We start from the raw sequence: 7,765 nt of genomic DNA, 5'->3' as shown, positions 1-7,765 counted from the left end.
TATACGTCCCTCAGCTCTCTGCCCCTGCAGCTCCGTGATGACGGCCACTGTACGCGTCAGGGAAGGAACGGCCACTGTACGTCCTTCTGCTGCAGCCACATCTGGAGCCCGCCTCGGTGTGACGGCCACTGTATGCACACCGACAGGGAAAGGCAGGAGGAGTGGAGCCGCGACGACGGCCACTGTAAGCGTCGGGGAGGGAACGGCCACTGTAAGTCCCTCAGCTACTTCTCGTTGGGCAGGCAGACCCACAGTAACGGCCACTGTACATACCAGGGAGGGAACGGCCACTGTACGTCCCTCATCTGCCTCTTCCTCCTTCGGGAGCAGCCCCGTGATGATGACCACTGTACGCGTCGGGGAAGGAACGGCCACTGTATATCCTTCTGCTGCTACCCCAAGGGGCTGTGGAACCGCGACGACTGCCATTGTACGCGTCGGGGAAGGGACGGCCACTGTACTCCCTTCATCCACAGTCCCGAAGGTTCTCTCGGAGGAGAAGGTCCCTTGAGAGGCCCACTCTCCACCCCTCGGCTGCGCAGGACGCCCTTCTGTCTCTCCCTCCAGGTATGGTTCCCTGGAGGTGCTGCCATTCCAGAAGTGGTGGCGAGGTCCTGTCACCGAGGGCGGGGTTCACTCCCTTCAGTCTGCCCCTGGATGACGCCGGACCCTGATGGACGCCCCGCGGGCGAGGTGCTGCAGTCAACACCTGACAGTACCCCCACCCAGTGGCGACCGTAGTCCCCTTCCTTCCACGGCCAGCCCCCGGACCCCAGGGCGGGACCGCTCTGGCCTCCCTCACCGTCAGCCCTCCGCCAGGAGCAAGAAGCTGCAGGCCCAACTCCTGACACTGTTTGGCCCCAGTCCCAAGGGCCCCTCACCAGGTCGAGGCCTGAACAGAAAAGGGCCTCCCTGCACCCCAGACCAGACACGCGCCAGGGCTGTGACGCCCCCGAGAGCTGTCCCGTCCCTTCTGCAGGAGGGCTCCCCAGAAGGGCTCCCTCCCACTCCCGGGCGCCACCTCTTCAGCAGCCCAGTGACGACGCCTCCAGACCCCAGTGTCGTGCTAAAGACTTAACAGTGACAGTGACTGAAGGTGATATAGAAACAGTGAGACAGAAACACTATCCATAAAGGTCTCTACTCCAATTTATCCAGAGTGCTGTGTGTTTGTCTAAGCGCCCCAGAACCAGAGTAATATACCAGTGTGTGGTTAAGAGACCAACCTACCACGTACAATCCAAACAGACCGAGTGTGTGAACAGTGTCACCACAGCTATGTGATATTCTCTCGTGTATTAAGTCAGGTGTAAACAGTGCCCATGTGATACCGTATGTTATGCTAATATCAATTAACCTGTCACTTTACCCCATCCATATTCAGTGTATCTTTGTATGTATATTGTAAGGGAATTGAACTAAGACAATAGATGTGTTAAGGTGTCCTGCCGAGTTTTTATGTCCTGTTCCTTTGGAAGTGTTCTATTTCCGGTCTAGAAAGAGGACCCCGCTCAGTCGCTGGTATCTTTAGAACGAGAAGTCGGTCTAAAAACATCCAGCGTAACACCCATAACATAATTATGTGAATCTGGTTTCCCCAACCTTCTGCACATGACAAGTAAATGCCGAAACTGGTTGGATGTGGACCCAGACATGAGCTGTGCGTTATCAGTGACTCACCCTCGAAACAGTCGACTGACTGAATGCAAACTGCGCTATCCATCCCATTGCAATGTAACAAAATATGCATTCTGATTCATAGCTGTAAGCATTAAAATGAATGGATAGCACCAAAACAGTTCTTTTCATCATTATTGGAGAGTGGCTTGAGAGAAAACTGAAGGGGGGCCACGAGGATGTTAAAATCTCCACGAGTGGGGAATGAATGGGTAAAAGTTTGAGAACACTGGCGTAGTGCTTGACATTTTTTATGTTAATGAAGGAGGTGGGGAGAGAGGAGAATCCCAAGTCTGGAGCTATGAGCTTAATGCCTATGAACAGGTAGGCGGAGGGAGGTACTCGAAGCTCTTTTCCAGCAAAATACAACAGGTAGCAGCCCTTCAAATATGGAATCATTAAACTATCTCTGTATGATGGGGTTAAGAAATTCGAATGGGTAGTACTACGGCCTACTTAACTTCTATTGAATCTATCTATCTATCTATCTATTGCCAGACGCCATAATCCCGTAAGGGGTGGCCATTTGACTCTGAGTTATTTGTTTTACGGGGAGGGGCACTAACCCTCCACCAACCCATTTGTTTGGAGCACGTATGGTTTGGTTACCACCCAGCTTTGTAAATGGTTTCTTGGCTTACAGAAAACCATTTGGCTTGTCACTCAGTGTAATGCCACCTGTAAAGGGAAGAAAAAGAAGTGACAGGAAAGATGGGAGAAATAGGAAGAGAGGAGGGCAGGCACAGAAAAAGAATGATAAAAGCTAAGTAAGAAGTAGGCAGCACTGCATCAAGTGAGTTGATGCCTCTAAAACTCTGTTCCTCCATCTTTCAGCTCAACAAAATCTTCCACATGACTATTCACTTACGTTCAGCATTGTTTCTAAGTTCATCATCACCATCATCATAATGGTGGTGGTGGTGGTCGCACGGATGGAAGGGAATCAAAGAGACGAGGATATCATCATCAGCAGCAACCTGAGCTAGCCCACTGCAGGACAAAGGCCTCTCCCATCGCTTTTTCACTCTGATGTCTTGGCTAACAGCCTGTTCCATCCAATCTAAGTAAATCGTCTAATCTCATCTTCAGGGATGGATCCAGGGGGGGGGATGCATCCCCCCCCCCCACCCGCCATGCATCATTGAATAAAGAGGCAATTTCAGCATTGAAATATCAGTATGTCGCGTCAAGTCTTTGGTTGAATCAGCGAATCAGACCCCCCCCCCCACCGAAAATTCCTGGATCCACCCGTGCTCATTTTGCCATCTTGTTCTCTACCTCTTCTTCTCACTAAGTTTCTAGGTTGTCACTTACCCTAACTGTCTATCTTTCACTTATTCGTATACGAAGGACGTGACCTGCCCACATCCATAACTGCTTTTAAGTTGTAACGATTATATCCTCTACTTTCGCCTCTTCCCTTATCCAGGTAACTTTTTATCCTTCCATGTGACACCTAACAATCCTTTCCAGTCCTCTCTGAAGAACTACTAAGTTTACGCCTCAAGAATTTTTTTAGACTCCACGTTTCTGATCCGTAAGCCTAAGTAGGCCTAGGTAGGCTCAATAAGGTCTAGTGAAATACACTAAACCTTTGGTAGGCTATACCTACTGCTCGACACATTCGAAAGTGCATTAACTCTAAACTTTTTTTTTTTTTTATGTATCCGACTCTGGGCAAAGGCTTCAGGGCCTATATCTTAGGGGCAGTAGCCTATCCCAAGGCCCAGTAATCCTCCTACACCTCCACATGTCACCACTTCGGCGCTAACACCCACCGTCCTTATTGAATACTTGCTAGGGCTGTCTCATGCAGGACTGGTGTATTGGTATTAGCGGGGGTTCTTTTATGACATGTCGGAGGGTCATCTGGTAGATTAGGAAAGTCTGCTTTTATGAAATTCAAATCCTTAAACTGTTCCCTGCCCCAGCCAGGATTCGAGCCTGGGTCCATCAGGACTGCAGGCCGCCTCTCTACCGATTCAGCCTCTTTCTAGTTCAGCTGGTACTCAAGTTTTTTTTTTTTTTTTTTAATTTATTGTCATATTTGAGGGCTGATTTCAGTTGCAAACATGGAAACTCATTCCTGCCTTATAAACAAGTGTGTAGTGGCAAAGTTCAGTCAGCGGAAAACAATCACTCTATAGTTCTCTATCTCTTATTCTTACTGGAAGCGAACATGTCTTAGTTTTCGCCCTCATATTTATTTTCAAACCTACTTTCAGTCCCTAGTTGTCTTTGCTATCATTCCCTGTAGTTCTCCCCTGTTTTGCCGAAAAGAACTATGTCGTCCACAAATATTAAGATCGTTCAATTATTCACCTGTAATTGTAATTCATTTTCCATTTTACCTGAGATATCAAAAAACGTCCTCTAGGCACGGGCGAAATTCTGTCCAGTACTTTTCTTCATTGGTAATTTCTGACTATATCCTTAGGGAGCTTTGTGATGACCCTGATCTACATTATCTTCCAACCTTAACTGCTTTCATCACTGAAACTATTTTTAACTGAAATTCTCATAATCGTTAAACGTCATGCACATACAGTATATAGACTTCTTGTATTTGCACTTAAATGTGGTCTGTTGTCAGGAAACCACTATGAAATCGGATCTCTTCACTTGCCTGGTTTGCATCTAGTGTGGGGCCAGTTCTATATGCTAGTATTTGGATGGAAAGTTTGAACACAGCAGGAAGAAAACTAGTTGGCCGGTAAGTAGTTCTTCAGGTCATTAATATCACTTTTAAGACTCAGAAAAAAATATATGGGTTTTCCATTATCTTACTACTGCTTTTGACTTTTAAACATTTCGTAAATAGTTTCGCTAGATTATTTAATGCAAAGTAACCTGCGTCCTTTATAAGATAACTGGTGAAATGATTATCTCCTGCCTTACCCTTTTCATTCCTCTCCAAGCCTTATTCACTCCTACCGACTTACAGCTGGGGGTCACTATGTCCATTTACCTTTCCTGATCTGCCTCTTCAATATTGTTACTGTTGCTTCAGAGCCACGCATACTAGGGGAATTAAACTATTTTGACCATACAGTTTATTTGTTGCATCTCCGTCAGTACGTGCTAACATTTGGTTTCTTCCTACATACCAAACCTCAGCTTGTTTGCGTTCAGTCTTCCCCTATTCTTTTACGTTTCCTCAGCTCTACCCATATTAAACTGGCGAATATTCTCATCCTTCTTCCTGTTTTCCCCCTCAATTCAGCTGCCTCATTGTGATCTGTCTTACAGTCATGCCTCTCTTTAGACGTTCCTTTGAACTGTGTTTAGGCGTATACCTGCTACTTCTTCAGTTTCCTCTTTTACACTGATTGTGACAAGCTTACATTTCTCCTTCCAAGTTATTCATTTTGTTTTCAAACTACCTCAGCGCCCTTCTGCTGCTGAGTTCGGCCTCGCTGTCTCATCCCATCGTCCTTCATATTCTGCAATGGTTGTTCCGATTGTCAGTGAAACATAGGTGTGTAGAGTTTTGTTGAGTGTCTAGTCACATTGGTATCCCAGGCAAGAGACTGTTGATGCCTTAGCAGCTTATGCTACCATTAGGTCACCCTGCATACCTTTCCTTTCTGTCCCGGTGTCACATTTCTTTCCTGCCTTCTCAAAGTTTCTTACACAGCGCCTGCAGGTTCATGCTATTAAACCCTTCGTGACACCTTGTTCTCCCCCTTTTTCATCGTGCTCACCGCTGGGAGACAAAGGTAGCACGTCGCCAGACTTTTTCTTCTCTACATTGTCTTGGCTGTCCCCTTCTTTTAGCTGATATTTTACTCGTAAGTGAATCCCGGGCCTTCTCTGCATGTGGACCGGCTAATGTTTTTGACTCGCACTGGTCCTTTGCGCGATATTTAGTTTTTCACTTTCCCTCTTTTTTTTTTTTCTTATCTTTATCTCCTCAACATAGTGTCTTGTCTTCTTTTAGTTTTTTACCTTTTCTTGTAACTTTTTTTTTTTCCCTTTCCCGTTTGTTCCATTGCTTGCCATGTCTGCTTTGAATTACTACCATAGGGTCTTGCTACCTGGCGCTAGGAGTCCATTAATTATCCAGTTCAATTAACTTCCCGCGTTTAGGAGTCCTAACATCATTTGCTATCCACGTCAATCCTTTTAATGCCTATTCGAATTCGTCATCTATATTCTTTTGCACAATAAATCCACCCAGATTTTTTTTCTCTCAACATTAAAGTTTTCGGAACGAGTAATACCACTCAGATTATCCACCGATTTACGATTACCTTTGTCGCACCAATACTTTTGTCGTAGATACAATGTTCACTAAAACTACCGTGAAATTCCAACGGGCCAAAGCTTGTAACAGTTCTGCGTGTAATTTCTCCACCATTTGTTAATCTAACTTGGCCAAAAATTTTCATCCCTCCATTTTGAATGCTGATATGTAACATTATATTAACAATATACGGGCATGAAAGCATACATTCCTTTCTCATATCCTTTGACTAACGCAAGAAAGCCTTGGTTTAATCACGCTTGTTCTAATGCTGTCCGCAACAAGGAGAGGGCCTACAAAAGGTACCGGAACCAACCCACCCCTGAATCACATCATCTTTACGTTTCTGCCCGGAATCGTGCTAAGTCTGTTCTTCGCTCTACTAAAAATAATTTCATCCATACTAAATGCTCTCAACTCTCCAACTCGAATTCTTCCCGCTCCTTCTGGCACATTGCCAAAAATCTTTCTAACAACTTTACCTCATCATCCTTCCCTCCTCTTTTCTACTCTGATGGTTCTGTAGCTATTTCTTCTAATGATAAAGCAGATCTCTTCGCACAGACTTTCTCCTCCAATTCCACCTTAGACGATTCCGGTGCTGTTCCTCCATCTCTTCCCTCCTCTGACTTCCTCATGGCTGGCATTAAAATTTCTTCAGTTGTTGTATTTTCTGCCATCACTGGCCTCAGTACTAACAAGGCATATGGGCCTGATGGGGTCCCTCCTGTTGTTCTTAAGAACTGTGCTTCTGTGCTTACACCCTGCCTAGGCAAACTCTTTCGCCTTTGTCTGTCAACTTGTACCTTTCCTTCTTGCTGGAAGTTTGCTTTTATTCAGCCAGTCCCAAAGAAGGGAGACCACTCCCAACCCTTCAACTATCGTCCAATTGCTTTAACGTCCTGTATTTCAAAAGTTTTCGAGTCAATTCTCAATAGAAAAATTTTAAGGCATCTTTCCTATCACAACCTTCTTTCCGATCGTCAGTACGGGTTCCGTCAGGGACGCTCCACTGGCGATCTTCTCACCTACTGTACCTTTCAGACTCCTGGTCATCCTCCTTTCGGGACTTTGGCGAAAGCTTTGCCATTGCACTTGACATCTCAAAGGCTTTCGATCGAGTCTGGCATAAATCTTTAATTTCCAAACTGCCCTCCTATGGTTTCTATCCTTCTATCTGTGCCTTCATCGCTAGCTTCCTTTCTGGTCGTTCTATAGCCGCTGTTGTAGACGGCCATCGTTCATCTCCTAGATCTATCAACAGTGGTGTTCCTCAGGGCTCTGTCCTATCACCAACTCTCTTCCTTTTATTCATCAATGATCTTCTAAGCTGTACATCTAACCCTATCCAATCATACGCTGATGATTCCACCCTTCACCTTTCCATTCGGTTCCCGCAACGCCCATCTCAACAGTTACTTCAACAAACAAGGGATGAGGCTATGGCACACCTAATGTCTGACTTGGCTCGTATCTCTTCACTTCGCCCTGTCCTCTGCCATTTGGTTGCCCTCCCTCCACTTCACACACCCCTCTCCCATAAATCTCTCCACTCCATCTCTTCATTCCACCTTTGGTCTCCTCTTCTTCCTCTCCCCCTCCACTACATTCACTTATACTCTTCTCGTCAGTCAAATCGAAATGAAATGTATGTCACGGGCTTGAGGGGGTTAAGGGTCGATACCCTTTTCGGAGTAGTATTCGTGTCGTCATCATAATCCTCATCCTCATCATCATCATCATCACCATCATCCAGACCTCCTTTCCCACCCCAGGGTAAAGTGAGGTAGGATCCAGAGAGCCAGAACAAAATTATATAGTATTCATGTCCCATTATATAAA

Source organism: Coenobita brevimanus, chromosome 29 (assembly GCF_032717465.1).
Source record: "Coenobita brevimanus isolate Jiangsu-jjx chromosome 29, ASM3271746v2, whole genome shotgun sequence".
Lineage (NCBI taxonomy): Eukaryota > Metazoa > Arthropoda > Malacostraca > Decapoda > Coenobitidae > Coenobita > Coenobita brevimanus.
This window is presented reverse-complemented; position numbering follows the sequence as displayed.